This window comes from Martes martes (genome assembly GCF_963455335.1).
Source record: "Martes martes genome assembly, chromosome: 3".
Taxonomy (NCBI): Eukaryota; Metazoa; Chordata; class Mammalia; order Carnivora; family Mustelidae; genus Martes; species Martes martes.
The window spans coordinates 138,633,754-138,653,953 of NC_137890.1; the positions used below are offsets into that span (position 1 = coordinate 138,633,754).

Genomic DNA, 20,200 nt, shown 5'->3' on the forward strand with positions numbered 1-20,200 from the left:
TAAAAGAAATATTTATAAATATTAGAAATAACTTCTGGATTAAGTGAAAATTTGCAGCAAATATAATGAGGCTATTAAAAGTAATTTTGATGATATAGGGTACAAGTATAAATAAATAATTTAATAATAATGTCTTCTAAAATTCCTGTTTATAGCAACAAAAACTCAAGTGGGTGGAAGAGAGGTGGCAGGGAGTGAAAAGTTCTAATTAACCATTTTTCTTATCTTCTCCTTATAGAAATAAGCAAATGATAGATAGAATGTCATTCTATGATAATTGGACATATATTATTTTAGGGTTTTTTTTTAAGATTTATTTATTTATTTGACAGACAGAGATCACAAGTAGGCAGAGAGGCAGGCAGAGAGAGGAGGAGGAAGCAGGCTCCCCGCTGAGCAGAGAGCCGGATGCAGGGCTTGATCCCAGGACCCTGAGATCATGACCTGAGCCGAAGGCAGAGGCTTTAACCCACTGAGCCACCCAGGCACCCCAGGGTTCTTTTTTTAATATGAAGGTAAGTAGCTATACATAGAATTCAAAACTGTATGTTTATTTTCACATTAATAGAGGAAGAAAGAAAAAAAATTGCCTCATAGAACAAAGATATAAAACTCTTACTTTCTGACATTTAATCAGTCACCCAATAAGATAACTCACATGAGTTCTCCTCTGCAACATTTCTTGCATGCGTATACTTTCTGTCTTCGTTGTTACATGCTGTCTTCATTTCCATTCTCTGTCCTTATTGCCAACCCCTTGTTCAAGGCACCATCAATTCTTATGTACCATACTAGCCTCCTAATGGTTCTTCTCATTTTCTCTCCTGTCGATTTCTAAATGTTATACTCAATGAACTCCAATAAGATAAACTCAGCGAGACCTATACTGAAGCACATTATAATTAAACTGTTGAGAGCCACAGTTGAAAGAATCTTGAAAGTACTGAGAGCAAAGTGACTCATTATGCACAAGGGATTCTCAGTGAGATTAACATCCAATTTCACTTTGAAATCATTGAGTCTAGGAGGCAGTGGGATGACAAATTTAAAGTGCTAAAAAAAAGTGTATGTCAACCAAGAATTCTCTATCTGGCAAAATTATTCTTCAAAAATGAAGGAAAAATTAAGATGCTCTGAGATAATAAAAAACTGAGGGAGTTCAGTGCTAGTAGATTTACTTACCCTATGAGAAATGATAAAGGGAATCTTTTAGGCTCAGATAAAAGGCTACTAGACAATAATTCAAAGCATTACAAAGAAAAAATTTGACATTGACAGTTACATTGATGGACATGAAAACAAAAATAATTGTATTTTTGGTTTGTAACTCCTCTTTTATTTCCTATGATTTAAAAGACAAATGCTTTAAAAATTATAAATCTATATTAATGGGTACATAATGTATAAAGTCTGTGATTACAACAACATAAGGGAGGAACTAAGCTGTATAGGAGTAAAGCTATTGTATATTATTGAAGCTATGTTGGTATTAATTAAAATTGAATAGTTATAAATTTAAGTTCCTATTTATAATCCCCACAGTAAGCACTAAGACATCATCTTAAAAAATATATATATATACATATATTTATATTTATATTTATATAAATAAGATGAGAAGGGAATGAGAACTAAGACACCATCTTAAAAAAAAGTATACATATATATATAAAATAAAATGAGAAGGGAAAAAATGGTACAAAGCAAAGGATCAATTAAACACAGAAGAAGGCACTAATGTGAGAAGTGAGGAACAGAAAAATGGTATAAGGCATACAGAAATCAAATAGCAAAATGGCAGAAGTAAGTCCTTCCTTATCAGTAATTTCTTGAAATATAAATGAATTAACCTCTCTAATCAAAAGGCAAAACTTAGCAGAATGGATAATGGATAATGTAACATGATCAAACTATATGCTTACTACAAGATACTTTACTTTAGATCCAAAGACACAACTAAGTTGAAAGTAAAATGCTGGAAAAAAGATTTTCCATGCAGACAGTAACCAAAAGAAACATGTGGCAGTTATATTAACACAAAATACCTTTCAAGTCAAAAACTGTTACAAGAGACAAAGAAGGACATTATATATTGATGAAAGGGTCACTAATCAAAAAGATCTAACAATTATACACAATTGCACATCAAGCAATAGATCACCCAAATATATGAAACAAATATTGATAGAATCAAAGGGAGAAATAGTACTATGGTAACAGTTGGAGAATTTTCTACACCACTTTTAATAACGGGTAGAAAAAGAGAAAATCAAGAAAGAGAGAGAACTTGAATGATGTTGTAAATCAACAAGATCCTAGAGACATATATAGACCATTCTACCCAACAAGAGCAGAATATACATTCTTCTCAAGTAGATATGGAAACTTCTCTGGGATAAACAAATGGTAAGCCACAAAAAAAGACTCAATATATTTAAAAAGACTGAAGTCATACAAAGTATCTTTCCCAACCAAAATGAAATGAAGCTAGACAGCAATAACAGAAGGAAAACTAGAAAATTCAAATATGTGCAAATTAAGCAACACATTCTTAAACAACTGATCAAAAGAGGAAATCACAAAGGAAATTTGATTTACTTAGAGATTAATGGAAACAAAATTGTACCATACCAAACCTTATGAGATGACTGAAAGCAGTGCTTAGAAAGAAATTAATAGTAGTTAACATCTACATTAGAAAAGGAGAGAGCTCTGAAATCAATAACCTAATTTACACTTCAAAGACCAGAAAAAGAAGAGCAAGCTAAACCCAAAGCTAATAGAAGGAAGGAAATAATAAAGATTAGAGAAGAGATAAATGAAATAGACCAAAAAATCCCCAAAAAACAGAAACACACAACCCAATAGAATCAATGAAGTCTAAGTTGGTTTTTTGAGAAGATGTGTAAATTTGACAAAACTTTTCTAGACTTAGAAGAAAAAAGGAAAGAGAATAATAAATAACAAAAACCAGAAATGCAAGTGGGGACATTGCCACCAGCCAAATAGAAATAACATGGATTAAAAGAGACTGCTATGAATCACAGACCAACAAATAAGATGATCTAGTTGGGATACAGAAATTCCTAGAAACACACAATGAAAACTAAATCAGAAGAAACAGAAAATCTGAACAGACCTATAACAAATTAAGAGATTGAATCAATAATCAGAAACTTCCCAACAAAGTCTATAACCAGATGGCTTCACTGGAGAATTCTAACAAACACATAAAAAAGAATTAGCACCAATCCTTCTCAAACTCAAAAAAACAGAGGGGGAGGGAAAACCTCCTAACTCATTTTATGAAGCCAACATTACTGTCATATCAAAGCCAGATAAAAACAACAGAAAAAAGAAAACTAAAAACTAATGATGTTCTTTATGAATAAAAATTTAAAATTCCCAAAATGTTAGCAAACAGAGTCCAATAGCATATTAAATAGATTATGCATCATGACCAAGTGTGATTTATCCCTGGATTGCAAGGGTGGTTAAAGAAGAAAAAAATTATTCAGTGCAATACACCACATTATGGAATAAAGGAAAAACACCCCACACGATGATCTCCATTGATGCAGAAAAGGTATTTGACAAAATCCAACACCATTTCATGAATATTAAAAAAAAAAAAAAAAGACTTAGAAACCTGGACTAGAAGGGAACTTCCTCAACATGAAAAAGAGTATTTATGAAAAACCTCCAGTTAACATTGTATTCAACAGTGAAGGACTGGAACATTTCCCACTAATTTCAGGAACAGACAAGGATGCATCCTTTCACCACTACTGTGGAACATTGTCCTGCAAGTTTTAGCCAGAGTTATTAAACAAGAAAAGGAGATACAAAGCATATAAATTAGAGAGAAGTAAAAATAAGGGGGCCTGAGTGCATCAGATTTCTGGTTTCAGCTCTGGTTGTGATCTTAGTGTCCTGAGATGGAGCCCTGTATGGGGTTCCACACTCAGCACAAAATCTGCTTGAATTCTCTCTCCCTCTCCCTTTGCCTCTTCCCTCTATGTTCACTCTTTCTCTCTCTTTCAAGTAAATAAATAAGTAAATATTTAAAAAAAGAAGAAGAATAAAGAAAAAATAAAAATAAAAAACATTTCTCTCTCTCTCTCTTTTTTTAAGATTTTGTTTTTAAGTCATCGCTACACCCAACATGGGTCCCAAACTCACAATTCCAAGTTGCACGCAAGCTCCACCAACTGAGCCAGCCAGGCATGCCAGAAGTAAAAATATTTCTATCTGCTGATGAAATTATCTTATGTATAGAAAATCCCAAAGAATCCACAAGAAAGCTAGTAGATCTAGTAAATGAGTTTAGCAACAGTGCAGGATACAAGAGCAATGCTCAAAAATCAGTTGTTTCCATACATCATCAGTGAACAATCCAAAAAGGAAATTAAAGAAAATAATTCCATTTATAATAGCATCCCCAAAATAAGATATCTAGGAATAAATATAACCAAAGAAGTAAAACATTTGTATATTGAAAACTACAAAACATTACTGAAAGAAATGAAGATCTAAATAAATGGGATGACATTCCCATGGATTAAAAGAAGTTATATTGTTAAGATGACAGTGCTTCTCAAAATGATCTATGGATTTAATGTAATCTATATCAAAATTCCAATGGCCTTTTTTGTGTCAGAAATGTAAAAGCTGATCCTTAAATTCAGATGGAACTACAAGGGGCCTTGAATAGCCAAGAGAATACTGAAAAAGAAAAATAAAGTTGGAGGACTCATACTTTACAATTTAAAAACTTACTACAAAGCTCCAGTAACTAAAACAGTGTCATATCAGTATAAGGATAGATATATGATCAATGGACTATAAATGAGAGTGAAGAATAAACCCATACATATTTGATGAATTGATATTTGATATGGACACCAAGACTATTCAATGGAGAAAGAGTAGGCTCCTTAACAAATGGTGTTAGGACAACTCACAGTCATAATCAAAAGAATGAGTTGGACCCCTTCCTCACACTATTTACAAAAATTAACTCAAAATGGATCTAAATTTAACAGGTAAAGCTATAAAACTTTTAGATAAAAACATAGTGGTAAATCATTATGACCTTGAAGTTGGCACTAGATTCTTAGATATGATACCAAACTCATGAACAAGAAAAGAAAAAATAAATTTGACTTCATAAAAAATTAATAGAAAAATTGGGCATTGAAAGGCCCTATCAAAGACGTTATTAAAAGACAATCTACAGAATGGGAGAGAATATTTACAAATCACATATTTGATGAAACTCTAAGAATCCAGAACACATAAGGAACACTTAAATCTCAACAGCAAAATGACAAACAACCCAACTTAAAAATGGCTAAAGGACTTACAGACATTTCTCCAGGGAGACTATACTCATAGCCAGCAGGCACATGAAAGATTCTCCATATCATTAGTCATCAGGGAAATGTAAATCAAAACCACAATGAGGTACCACTTTGCCTGCACTAAGATAGCAATAATAATAACAACAACAACAAAGGAAAATAATAAGAGTTGGCAAGAATGTGGAGAAATCAGAGCTCTTATACATTTCTGGTGGGCATTTTAAAATGGCTTGACAACTGTGGAAAACTATTTGGTTCTTCCTTAAAAAGTCAAACAGAACAACCCACTATTCTACCACTTGGTATATTCCTAAGAATTGAAAACACGTACTCAAACAAATACATATAAATACATGGTCATAGCAAAACTATTTACAATATCCATAAAGTAAAAATAGCCCAACTATCCTACCCAACAATCAATTAATGGATAAACAATTGTGGTATATACATACAATAGAATATTGCTTGGCCATAAAAGGAATAAAGTATGGATATATCCTACAACATGGATGAATCTTGAAAACATTACGTTAAGTGAAAGAAGCCAATCAGAAAAAGACACATATTATATGATTTCATTTATATGAAACACCAAGAACAGACACATCAATAAAGACAGAGGACAGATTGGCAGTTGCCAGGCATTGAGGGGAACAAGAAATGCAGAGCACCTGCTTAACTAATTCTAATAAAGGGTTTCCTTTTGGGGTAATAACAGTGTTTTGACACTGGATAGAGGTGTTGGTTGCAAGACACTGTGAATGCAATAAATGCTACCGAATTATTTAATTTACCATGTTTAATTTTATGTTATGTGAATTTTACCTCAATTTTTTAAAATGGGAAAGAAATACGAAAATTTAAATAAACTATAGACTGAGTTAATAAAAACATATCAATACTTGTTCCTTAATTGTAACACATACACATGTACATCCTAATGTAAAACTTTAGTAATAGGGGAAATTATGTGATGAGACGAGGCAGGGTGGTAATACGGAAACTCTCTGTTGTGTTGGCACAATTTTTCCCTAAATCTAAAACTGTTCGAAACAAACAAAGGCTATTAACTGCAAACAACTTGGTTGTCCTAAATAGCTCTTGGATCAAAGAGGAAATAAAGCTACAATTAAAAACAAAACAACAATGACATGAAAGTGACCTATCAAAAGTTGTAAGACATAGTTAAAATGGTGCTCAGAAAATTCTTAGCTTTAAATACTTTCATTAAGAACAGGAAATAATAAAAATAAATGAACTAAGCATTTAACTCAAAAACTGAAAAGAGAAAAAGTAAAATATTGTAGTCTAATAAGAGACATTAAGAAAATAAAGAGGGATGTGTGGGTGGCTCAGTTGGTTAAGCTTCCAACTCTTCATTTTGGCTCAAGCCATTATCTCAGGGTCCAGAGATCAAGCCCGGCATCAGGCTTCCTGCTCAGTGGGGAGTCTGCTTGAGATTCTCTCTCCCTCTCCCTTAGCCCCTCCCCCTTAAATAGATGAATCTCAAAAGAGAAATTACAAGTAAAGATAAAAGCAAAAACTACTAAAAAAAGAGCTGATCATAAGATGGTAAATCCAAGAGATAAATTCTCTGACATGTTCAATCAGGAAAAAAAAAAAAAGAGAGAGAGAGAGAAAACATTAATGAACAAAATTATTGGTGAAAAAGTTTATCCACATAGTTACGGAGATGATAAAAAAAAATACAAAAGAATGCTGTGTATGCTAATACCTTTGAAAATTTTGATGTAAAAGATCATTTATAAACCACCTTAACTGGGTAGAAAAAACAGCATTAAACCCAACTAGATCAATAACAATAGAAAATATTGGAAAGCTTTTAAAGAATTACTTCCAAAAGTGGGTGCCAAGGACAAACAGTGTGGAGATTTGCTCTTTAAACGTTTCAAGGAGCAGATAACTCTCATTAAACTTTTTTAGAACATGGAGAACTTTGGTGTTTTTAATGAAAAAATAAAAATACAAAGTAATTTCACTTGTGAAAATGAAAGCAAAAGATCTCAATAATTTACAGATTTCTTTTAACATACATTTTCTTAATATAAATTGGTGTAAGATTAATTAATTTGGACATACATTTTGCATACTGCTGTTGGTTATAACACAATTATGGCTTGCAACTAGCACAGTCATCATAGCGGGAAAGCTTTTTTGCACAAAGCATAGGAACAGCTGCTTTGTTTGAGTATCTGGTTGCTCTGCCTGGATAGGGTTCCTTGGCTATGCCACATTATTTTCATTCTTTTCTGCTAATTTGAGTTGTGAACTGAATTGTGAAGCCAAAATAATAGAGAAGAGACATCTAAGCATGTGGATTAAAGAGAGAATGAGGAAATGTGTAGGTTTGGTTCGGTTCATTTTGATCAACCAATTTATTATTATTATTATTATTTTTAAAGATTTTATTTATTTATTTGACAGACAGAGATCACAAGTAGGCAGAGAGGCAGGCAGAGAGAGAGAGGAGGAAGCAGGCTCCCCACGGAGCAGAGAGCCCGATGTGGGGGTCGATCCTAGGACCTTGGGATCACGACCTGAGCCGAAGGCAGAGGCTTTAACCCACTGAGCCACCCAGGCACCCCCCCCAATTTATTATTTTAACTAGAGCAATAACTAAATATATTTTATAATTATAAACCTACCTTTATTATGGAGGCATGATTTTTGATAACATTGAATTTTTTTTAAAGATTTTATTCATTTATTCGACAGAGAGAGAAATCACAAGTAGGCAGAGAGGCAGGCAGAGAGAGAGGGAGAACAGGCTCCCCACTGAGCAGAGAGCCTGATGTGGGCCTTGATACCAGGACCCTGAGATCATGACCTGAGCTGAGGACAGAGGCTTAACCAACTGAGCCACCCAGGCGCCCCCTATAACATTGAATTTTTAAATAAGGCAATTACTGCATTGTGTAATAGCGAGCACTATATTCCTTAAAGTACAAAAACCTTACAGTTATCTCTAATAACACTAAAAAGACATTGAATATAGGTTAACATGAAGTCTTGATATACCTTTTGTAAAACAGTATGAGAAGTAGACTTTGTAGTTATTTGTATTTTGTGATAAATATGTTTATCTCAAACCAACAGCCATCATCATTCTTAATGTTAACCACTAGGGAAATTCCCACTGAGATCAGAACAAGACAAGGTTAGCTTCTGTCTCCTCTGTTATTAAACACTGTTCTAGGAGTTTTGGTGAGAAGAAAAAAAAGAGGAGAAAAATTATATTTTTCTTAACTAGGCATCACATGTGAATTACCTAAAGTAATTTGGAACAAATAGAAGATCAACATAATAGCTGGATACAAGATAAAAATATGAAATAAAGAACTTTTCTAAATGCTAGCAGTAATTGGTTAGAAAATACAGTGGAAAGAACGTCCCTATCCAAAAAAACATCCCCAGCCCTATACACAAAGAAGATAAAATATATTGAGGTATATTTTACAATAAATATAAATAAAATACATTGAAATATATTTTATAATAAATGAATAACTTATGGTATTTCCCGAGCCTTAATACATGGAGAGAAAAAAAAATATGTGCAGACAGGAAGGTTCTTTACTGTAAAGATGATCGTTTCCCTCTAATTAGTGTGTAAGTTCCATGAAATTCCAACTAGAACTTTCTGGGCAGAATTTAACAAATGGATTTAAAATTTTCCACTTGGCCATCTCTTTCATTGTCACAAGTGTTTAAAAGAAATAAACACTTCTTTATGTGTTTATGTGTGCTTTGGGGCCCAAAGTAGCTGCTTGGAGGAACCTCCAAGGTTGGACCTAGTCTATAGCCCCATGTCCCCTGCTGCATGGAAGTAGACGAATGTGTGCACCTGTGCGTGGGTGGACGTGCATCCTGGAAGGAGTGAGGGGAATGGGGTGGGAGAGTGAGGAAAGGGAGATCTTGGAATGGCTTCTAAGCTTCTATGAATGACTTTGCTGGTCTGTGACCTTGGCCAAGTCATCTTCCTTTTTTCCCCATCACTCTGCACTTCGGCAAAGACATCTCAAAATGCTATTTCAATATTGTATGAAGGCAGAGCAGCAGTAACAGAGAGTCAGAAAAAAAAAAAAAGAAGCAATATGAACTCAAGTTTGAGCCCTGGCTTCGCCACTTACTAGCTGGAAGATCCTTTTACTGTTTTTCTCCAATAGACATTCAATAAACAGCAGCTATTAGTGTTGATAATGATTTTCGCTGTTTAGTCTTTTCAAACTATCAACTTTTCTTAGGATTTTTTTTTTTAAAGATTTTATTTATTTATTTGACAGAGAAAGAGAGACACACACAGTGAGAGAGAGAACACAAGCAGGAGGAGTGGAAGAGGGAGAAGCAGGCTCCCTGCTCAGTAGGGAACCACATCCTAGGACCCTGGGATCATGACTTGAGCCGAAGGCAGAGGCTTGACGACTGAGCCACCCCTCTTAGGATTATTCTTGAGAAAATACTACGTAATCTTTAGCATTCTTTTTTTTTTTTTTTTTAAGATTTTATTTATTCATTTGACAGACAGAGATCACAAGTGGGCCAAGAAGCAGGCAGAGAGAGAGGAGAAAGCAGGTTTCCTGCTGAGCAGAGAGCCCGATGCGGGGCTCGATCCCAGGACCCTGGGATCATGATCTGAGCCGAAAGCAGAGGCTTTAACCCACTGAGCCACCCAGGCGCCTCAGCATTCATTTTTTGATTGTGAAAATAAAGGCCAATTTGTGCGAATAAGACTGGATTACTATAATGGCCAAAGTTTAAATGTCCTAAGATAGGAAATGCAATGTTGTCTGTAAGGTTAATATTTTACTGTAAAAAATATTCATTTACGTGTGTTTCTTAGGAGATGAAAAAATACTAACCTTGAGTTAATTTTTGAAGGGACACACTGGATCAGGCCAGAATTGATCTTTAAAAATTTAGTTCCCCCAAAGTATAAATATATATAGTATTAGTTTACTGTTCAACCTAGTAAGCTACACACAACTTAATTATGCCAAATACATACCTTTTTAAGTCTTACATTATGTTATAAAAACCACTTATTGGGGAAGGCTTATATATCCCAGATATAAACTTAAAAAATTATTTCAAGTAGAGACATAAATTTGATCTTAAAAGTTGGGAAGAATGTAAAAAGATCACAGTATTTAAAAATTTTCTTTAGTCTTGGTTAGGGACTCCACCTTTTAAGGGCCAAATTTCCAATTATGACAACGAATACAAAGACATTATCGAATCATGTCATAAATTACTCACTTTGTAGAAGCAAGAGTAGAACAAATCTGCAACACTACAGTCTAAGACATGCCCACCACCTTGCCAGGTTGAGAATTAAATTGGTAGGAACAACTAAAACCTTGGTTACCTCTTCTCCAGGTTATCAGTCTTCCTTCACAGACTAGTGCTCTTGAAAGAAGTGGTCAGTTACAGAGTCTGGAAGCTTTATCTGCAGGCTCTAGCAATGTTGCCCAAACCGTCCTGAGCTCTCCCTTGTGTTGCACTGGGAACTTCCACTGAGAAATCCCCTAAATTGAAGACTTCCTTATTTGTAGCTCTCAACAGCCAATCGTGGCAAGATATTGAAATGAAGCAAAGACTACCAGAAAATGTTCTGTAAACCACCCGTGCCTGTAGCTCTGACTTCCTTTTGAATCAAAGATTCTTTTCGTGAAGAGTTAAGGCATCAGAAATTGTAAACACAAAAATATTTTTGGATTAAGCACATTTTCATGTAAGAAAATGTTAAAGTCTGTTTGGAAAATTTCTTTTTTTAGCTTTAAAGAAGGCACTGGTTTTTTGTTTTTTTTTTTAAACCTGAGCAGTATATATATAAACAGCAGGCAAAGACTAGATTTGAGTGTGGTTGCCTTTGCTTTAAGGCCTACAGAGGTCACTAGGAAGAAACCTAGTAATGATGAAGCTTGTACTGAATTCCAGAGCATGGTCTCGGAGACTAAGAAGAAAAATGAAGCCAGAAAGGCTCCTAAGACAGCTTTTCCTTGGGAACTAAGGTGCCCTGTTCGTGTGGCTGAGGGCATGTGTGTTTCAGCACACGGGGGAAATGTTTCACATATGCATTCATTCTTCTCAGGCTACTTGGAGCAAAACATCAAGTTTTACATGCAAATGGAAGGCAGCATATGCACCCAGACACTTTTCTTTGTTATAAAATTTTAGAGCTGGAAATGTCCTGAGACCCCATATGTTCCATTTCCTTTTTATTACAGATGAGGAAACAGGAGAGGGTAGACGTTCAAAGTCATAAAGTTAGAGGCAGCTGAGTCTTTTGAATCCAAGTGCATTTCTTTTTCTTTCCTTTTCTTTTTTTTTTTTTTAACTGTACCACACTCTTAACACACCAAGTTGCTGAACAGGAAAATGACTGTAACAACAACAACAACAACAAAAGATGGAGAGTCTGTTCAATTCCTGCATTTTGCAGATGAGGACTTTGAGACTTTACCCAAAGTTCCACTGTTAGAAGGACTAGAATTTCAAGCTTCTGATTCTCAGTCTGGTTTTCTACTTTTACGTACCACTCTCTCTTAAATTAGATGTTAAGTAAGCCTGAGATATTTCTACTCATGATGAAATTGTTCTGTGAAAAGGAAATACATTTTAAGGCATCTAAAATGATGAATAAGCATGTAATGAAAAACATTCCATTTACTCATCTAACATAGAGTGAATTATTAATTTCTTTCAGCACTTGTGTTTTACAACTATCTTAACTGAGAGCAAACTTTAAACTTTCTTGTATGTAATGGAAAAGTAAAACCTATCTCATACTGTAAATATAGCAAAATAAAACAAAAAGTGGAAGGAAAATTTTCTTCTCCAGAATTTATATTTTGGGGGCACCTGGGTGGCTCAGTCGTTAAACGTCTGCCTTCGGCCCAGGTCACTATCCCAGGATCCTGGAATTGAGCCCCACATCGGACTCCCTCCTCGGCTAGAAGCCTACTTTTCCCTCTCCCACTCCCTCTGCTTATGCTCCCTCTCTCGATGTGTCTCTTTCTGTCAAATAAAAAGAACAAAATCTTTAAAACATTTTTTTTAAATTAAAAAAAAGAATTTATATTTCTGCATGAGTGGAATTTCATAAACACAGCTTCTTTTTTTTTTTTTTTAAAGCAGTGTGTTGTCTTAACTGGGAAATGCCTCTTTGGTCTCTCCATTCTATGCCCTTTCCCTCTTCTATTTGCTTTGGCATGTGCGTTTGGCTGATGCCCAAGCTCCAGCAGAACTGGCTAGTCCTGGGAATTTGGTCTCAACCTGGTAGGGTGCTAGTTGCAGGAGGGTCTTGAGGCAGGATGGAGAAGCTGTAGTTAGAGATGCTTTTTGAGGGAATTCTGTCTGAGTGCATGGAATTTAAAACCTGTGCCATGGAGCAGTTCTGGCTCTAGACAAAACATGTGAGACAGATGGAAGTTTTTATCTTTGTTGTCTCTGGCAGTTCCTTTTCCTATTCCCTCCCCCTCCTTTTTTCCTCTCAGAGTCATAAACCACGTGACCAGACAGATTGAAATACGGCGATTACTGTAGGGGAGGAAGGAGCAAAATGGCACCAAGCCAGGATGGCAAAGGTTAGGGTACAATGACCAAGGCAGGAGGAGATGGGAGGGTGATCCAAAGCCAAACTAGAGAATGAGAGGCAAAAGTCAGGTTCCCATTTAGGCAGAGGTGAATGGCCAAGGAGTTCCTAATCAAGTAAGGAAGCTATCACCACCTTGGGGCAGCAGGGTTCTCAGGGCAGATCCCCAAGGCCCCCCTAAGAAGAATCTCGGGAAAGCCGTGTCTTCCCTGGGGGCAGTACCTGGTAAGAAGGTCAGGGCTCTTCATTGCTAACCGGGATTCGGGGATAGGCTCTCTCTTCCATGAGAGGACGAAGATACTTGCAACTCTGAAGCTAGAAGCTCACTCAGCAGCTGGGTTGCCTGGGATAGGTGTCCCATTGAGGCACTTGGTTCAGATGATCACATGGGAAACTTCAGGGTGGATCCTTGCTCCAGGCATAATATGTGTGGAAGCAGCAGAATTTTCTAGCCTCTACTTGCTGGCGGGCTAATGCTCTACAATTTTATTAGCCCATGGCCAAAGCAGGGCTGGAACCTGCAGGGATAATGGATATTCTTTTTCTGCTAACACCGCAATCTCTGTAAACTGCACTGGAGGGAGTAGTTAGTATCACTAATTTGCAACTTAATATAAATTTATGTCAAAGTACTGCTTCTCTGGTGGGGATATTTGCATTTTATATCTTAGAGAGTATAGGGTTAAAGGTGTCCCCGTTTAATGGAATTTCTGGCCATAATGAATGGGGAAAGGAAATGTGGTTGAAGTAGGAAGAGATAGGGAAAGGGAAATAGCCTTACTCTTTACAGTTCCTATACTTAAGCTGTAACCTCAGTTAATGACTGGCCTTATATGAGTACGGATGTGTAGTTAGCATGCTTGCTCAATTATTTATTCACCAAACATTTATTATCTACTATGTGTTAGGTTCTGTGCTGGGTATAGGGATTATTAAAAGGCTTTTTCTTGCCCTTGAGGAGCTCATGACCTTAAGGAAGAGACAGGTAGGCAAACAACGTTTTCCTGTTCCCACTGCCAAAGGCAAGAGCAGAGATACAAGGTGCTTGTGGGCAGAGAGGCAGTCCCCAGAGCCTGAGCAACTTAGGAAGAGATGCCTAGATATCCAGGGATTGAACAAGCAAAAGGACCAAGTGTTAAAAACATACTTTATGCCTTTCTACTTTGATTTCTTTTGGGATAAACTTGTGACTTTTTGCTTGTTTCCAAAGCTTTATAAGTAAAATTTCTCAAAAAATCTTAATTTGCTTTTTAATATTGTAGAGGATTATTTATAGTCTTGATGATAGACACTATTTTAGTGTTCCTGGTATTTTTCCTTAAAAAATAAATGTGTGAGGGGCGCCTGGGTGGCTCAGTGGGTTGGGCCTCTGCCTTCGGCTCGGGTCATGATCTCAGGGTCCTGGGATCGAGCCCCACGTCGGGCTCTCTGCTCGGCGGGGGGCCTGCTTCCCCCTCTCTCTCTGCCTGACTCTCTGCCTACTTGTGATCTCTCTCTCTGTCAAATAAATAAACAAAATCTTAAAAAAATAAATAAATAAATGTGTGAGGTACACAGATAGACTGTGCAGTTAATAAGTACCTCAGGCCTGTTATTTTTGAGAATAGGAATAAAAGTAGAGCTGTGGCTTCCCAGTATTCTGTCCTCCTCATCTTACGATGTCTATATATTTTTGATTATCAAAATAAAGAGGACATTTAGTGATGTATGATAAAAGATTGATAGAACTAAAATCCAAAAATATCTTGCAAACTCAAGTTACAGGCCAGTGCCAACATGAACTTTAATAGTAGTGGGCGCCTGGGTGGCTCAGTTGGTTAAGCAACTACCTTCAGCTCAGGTCATGATCCTGGAGTCCCAGGATCGAGTCTCACATCAGGATTCCTGCTGAGCAGGGAGTCTGCTTCTCCCGCTGACCTCTCCCCTCTCATGCTCTCTCTCTCTCTCATTCTCTCTCTCTCAAGTAAATAAATAAAATCTTTAAAAAAAATAGTAGTTATAAAGTTGTCTAATTACTAATGCCATTCCTACCACCATCCTAGAAACAAACAAACAAACAAAACCAGGAAAAGTGGCCTGAGCCCAGAAAGGAGATGATGAGATGCAACTTAGTAGAAGTCATACAAACACAGCTTAAGAGTTTTATTTGAGGTAGTAATCTGGGGATGCTAAAAAGCTCCAAAATGAATAGGACTTTAGGATGTCCTTGAGAATAAGGGAATGCTAGTCGGGCTTTTATATCTAACTTTCTAGGGACCACTCTTTAAGATGATCATAGACAAACTAGTTGCAAAATACCCATCCATATTACATGTATATGATTGCAGGAATGGAGGATGTTTAGCTTAAAGAAAATGAGAACAAAATGACAGTGTTCCAATATCAATTAAATTCTTTTCTGTAGCTCCAAGGTAGACCTGAGACTAGTTAAGTAGGAGCTACAAGAAAAACAAATTTTGACTCACTATAGAAAGATCAGTTCTCCAGTAGTAAGAAGATGAGATAGATCACCTTGGGAGGTAACGAGTTCCCAATTACTGGGAAAAATCGAGCATAAGATGAATGACCACTGCTTGGGAATCCTGCAAGGGCATTAAAGTCTCAGATTAGATAATAATGGCTAATACCTAGGTAACATTTACTGTGGGCCTCGCACAATTCTAAGTACTTTGCGTGTATTATTTCACTTAATTCTGGTAAGTACCCTATGAGAAGAGTGCTCTCTTATAGAAAAAAGATAGAGACATAAAGGAGTTAACTAACTTAATCAAGTGCACATAGCTTAATAAATGGAAATAGGCATCTGTCTCCAAAGTCCATGCTTTTAACAACTTTACTATAGTACAGCCAGGATGCCCATTATAGGACACTTCATTTAATACAGATCCTCTCATTCGCTGGTAATATGGAATTTCAGAGGCGGTAAAAAGAAGTTCAGATGTGGGGCGCCTGGGTGGCTCAGTGGGTTAAAGCCTCTGCCTTCGGCTCAGGTCATGATCTCAGGGTCCTGGAATCGAGCCCCGCATCGGGCTTTCTGCTCAGTGGGGAGCCTGCTTCCTCCTCTCTCTCTGCCTGCCTCTCTGCCTACTTGTGATCTCTGTCTGTCAAATAAATACATAAAATCTTAAAAAAAAAAAAAAAAGAAGTTCAGATGTTTTCCCTACCAATTCTTATCTCTTCTTATGCCCAATTTTGCAAGCTTCCAGACTGACAAGAAGTTAATGAACTGGGAATATACCATCTCCAATCCCTGCTCCATATGGCCTAATTTGGCTTTAGGATAGGGTTGTGGGAGTGGTGTAATCAGAGACAACATGACGATGGGAAAGGAAGAGAAGGTCAATGCAGAAGGCGGGTTCTTGCTGAGAAGTGGAGGAGCGAATTAGACTTGATGCCTTTTCTTCAGTGATAATTTTGAAAAATAGGGCAGACTTAGAGAAGACTGAATATTGTTAGTTAAGATAGATGACAGTGCACATTTTGTTTGTGAAGATTTACTTATCCTTCAGTTTTTTCCCTTTCTAATCTGTTATGTATAGTTGAGTGAGTTGCACACAAACAAACCTTTCTAGAGGGTACATGGTGAACTACCTAATTCTCCACTAAAAATCTCTGTAAGTTGACAAAATTTCATCACAGAATAAAGGCACCTCACCAAAGAAAGGTCTGTTTCAGGTGTTATGTATTCAACTTTCTCTTTTAGCGGCCAAAGTAGCAATACATATAGTTTATTGCCCAATGGCCCTTTTGTTTTGATCTATGTACTGGGATTCCTCTTGTCCAAGGTTAAAGAGAACCACTAACCAAAAGAATGAGTCTCACAGGCATTTCTTTCTCTAAACTGAGAAACCCAGACAAATGGTTTAGATATCAGAATAAAGAAAATAAAAATTACTTGGCTCCTTCACAGAGATCCAGAATTTATAAATGGTCAAAAACAAATTTGCATTATTGGAAACATATTTCTTCTGGATTTATGAATTCATGAAATTAAAATTGCTGTGAGATGCTTAAGGTCATCAATAATTTTCTATGCAAACACACACAGTACAGTAATTTAGTCCCGATATAGTTTCTAATATTAGCAGGATTAATAGTTCATACTCATAATTCTCTTGAGGAGATTAAAAAACCACGTTAGCCCATCTATAAACTCTAAGACACAGTGACAATGAGATAGAAATTAGAGAGAAAAGAGGGAAAGACAAAAAGGATAATCTGTAAACTCTGTGTTTTTCTGTGGCTTTAATAATATAAGTCAGACTTTCAAAGATATTTGCCCTTTGGAAACTGTTTAGCTTGACTCAAGGGGACACTGAGAGGCTTAACTAGTTGAAGCTCACAGAAAGACTTCAAGGTTCCTTGTGTGTTATTTATTCTTTGGTTTACCAATTACCTTTTAATTTATCATATTTGGAGGGATGCCAGAGCTGTGATGAAAGAGTCAATAAACATGGTTCTAAGGAAAAGCACAAACTATTGTTTGAGCGGGAAAGACTGAAGTAGTGTTAGCAGTGTAGAAGTAACTGTGTGTGTGTGTGTGTGTGTGTGTGTGTGTGTGTGTGTGTGTGTTTGTACATGCTGTTCTTTAGATAATCTGGTTGAATCCCTTCACTTCAAAGAGGAAGGAACTGAGACTCAAAGAGCTTGATGTTCTCAATATCAAGCAGCTGATTGACGGTGTTGACAGATTTCCACCGGCATTGGAGAACTTAGCTCCAAAGTACTTCAACATCTCTGACTGTAATTTGAGGATGCTATAAAGGTTAGAAAGTGGAGTGAGGTGAGTAGAGAATTTTTTCTAATCACTCCATTGGTATGTGCTTTGTTTCTTTTGTCATTGGGATTCAGGTTTTAAAATAGTGTTTGAATGGCGGAAGAAATCTTCTTAGAACACTTCTTTCCCATGTCATTTATTTATTATTCATTATTATTATCATTCATTTATTCATTAGTCGTTTATTCATCCATTGCTCAATGCTGATCACTTCTGGGAAGAGGGTACCACAGAACCAAGCTCTTTGTTTAGCACATCAGAGGAACTGAAAATCACCTCTTTGTTGAGAGGCAATGTGGCAGAAGGGTTAGCATATAGTTATCTGAACCATATTACCTAGGTTTTAAATCCTGATTCCATTCTTGAATAGCTTCTTGTCTTAATCTTATGGCAGTTTTGAGGATCCAATGGGCGAGTATATGTAAAGCATTTAAAACACTGAGCACATGGTAAGGCTATGTAAGATGTTTTTTGTCATATTCTTTACTCCTTGCCATATTTTTATTCACTGTCTCTGTAAAATCATAATGTGAATATATTCAAGGATTGCAGGAAGATTTGACAGAGGGAAATTAAATTATTTAAGCAAGATTTCGATTCATTTATGCAACATCCATATTGCTTTTTCCTATTCCCCCTTACAACTTTTGTGCTATTTGGGAAGCTAAATCCATTCCTGATACATGGGTAAGCTAAAATCGGGGTGAATCCCAGTACTCTTGTTTGGAAGACAGAGCTCACTTTTTCACCAAGAGTAAACGAGGATGCACTACACTTACTATGGCTGGCAGCCACCTAACTCTACAAAAAGCTTCAGCCTTAGGAAAACCAGCACCAGTGGGTAGCCAGAAAGAGTGATAGACAAAAATGAGTCTTTAATGATATTGCTGAGTCACCAGATCAATCAACTTTGAAGCACCCTTTACCTTCTGACTTTGCTATTATGTAATCCCCGAAGTCCTTTTTTATTAAGCTGGTTTGAGGTGGATTTTCTGTTACTAGCAAGTGAAATCTTCTTGCCATACTAATCAATATAGTAAAAAAGAAGTTATGAATCATAGTAATAACCACAAAGAAATAGCCTTTTGGAGAAGTTGCTACTTGGCCTACATTGTTTTAGGTACTGACCTTTATAACAAATCCCTGCCACAGGTATTATGATTCTTTTTCTCTGTCATTCAAAATTTGGAATTCTGAATACCATGTGCAAAATAACACGACTGTGAATCTTATATTTCCAACATGGCCTGTGGCCTATTTTCTGCTAATATTTTTGCAGAAACTAAGGTGTAAAGCCTAATTAAATCACAAAACTCCCAGAAGAAAACATAGGGGGTAAGTTCATTGATATAGGTCTTGATGATTTTTTGGACTTGATACCAAAAGCAAAGGAAACAAAAGCAAAAATGAACAAGTGAAACTACATTGAACTAAAAAGTTTCTGCACAGCAAAGGAAACCATCAACAAAATGAAAAGGCGACTTACTGAATAGGAGAAAATATTTGCACATCCAATATCTGAGAAGAGGTTAATATCCAAAATACATTAAAAATACATAAACTTCAATGACACAAACAAAAAACAGTCTGATAAAAAAAAGTGGACAGAACATCTGAATAGTCGTTTTTCCAAAGAAGACATACAGATTGCCAACAGGACATGAAAAAGCTGCTCAACACTACTAATCATCAGGGAAATGCAAATCAAAACCACCAAATCCCTTCATATCTGCTAGCATGGCTATTTTCAAAAGACAAAAAATAACAAGTGTTGGGGAGGATGTGGAGTAAAGGGAACCCTCATGCACAGATAGTGGGGATTTAAATTGGCGGAGCCCCTGTGGAAAAGTTTCCCCAAAAAGTTAAAAATAAAACTACCATATGATCCTCAATTCCACTTCTGGGTATTTATTTAAAAGAAAGAAAGAAAGAAAGAAAGAACGAACGAACGAACTCGGAAAGATATCTGCGCCTCCATATTCATTGCAGTATTATTTACAATAGCTGAGATATGGAAACAATCTAAGTATCCATCAATAGATAAATGGATAAAGAAGATGTGGTGTATAGAATAGTTTTGAGCCATAAAAATAAATGGAGTGGCTCAGTTGATTAAGCATCTGCTTTCAGCTCGGGTCATGATCCCGGGGTCCTGGATGGAGCCCTGTGTTGTGCTCCCTGCTCAGTGGGGAGTCTGCTTCTCCCTCTCTCTCTGTGGATCTCCCTGCTTGTGCTCTCTCTCTCTGTCAAATAAATAAATAAAATCTTAAAAAAAAAAAAAAAAGAAGAATGAAAGCTTGCCATTTGCAATAACATGGATGGACCTCAAGGGCATTATACTAAGTGAAATAAGTCAGACAGAGAGGCAAATTCTGTATGATCTCACTTATATGTGGAACCTAAAAAACAAACAAACAAACAAAATCCCAAAACCAAAACACC

The 20,200-nt window shown here is 36.3% G+C and overlaps 1 protein-coding gene across 2 annotated transcripts in view; it reads right to left on the bottom strand.

The window, feature by feature from the left end:
* Nucleotides 1–10,891, bottom strand: part of TANK (TRAF family member associated NFKB activator) — a 94,564-nt gene extending 83,673 nt beyond the window's left edge. For both annotated transcript variants that reach the window (XM_080798299.1, XM_080798296.1), the window contains exon 1: nt 10,753–10,891. The gene's annotated coding sequence lies outside the window, so the exon portion shown is untranslated. The remainder of the gene's footprint in view (nt 1–10,752) is intronic.
* Nucleotides 10,892–20,200: the final 9,309 nt, after the last annotated feature.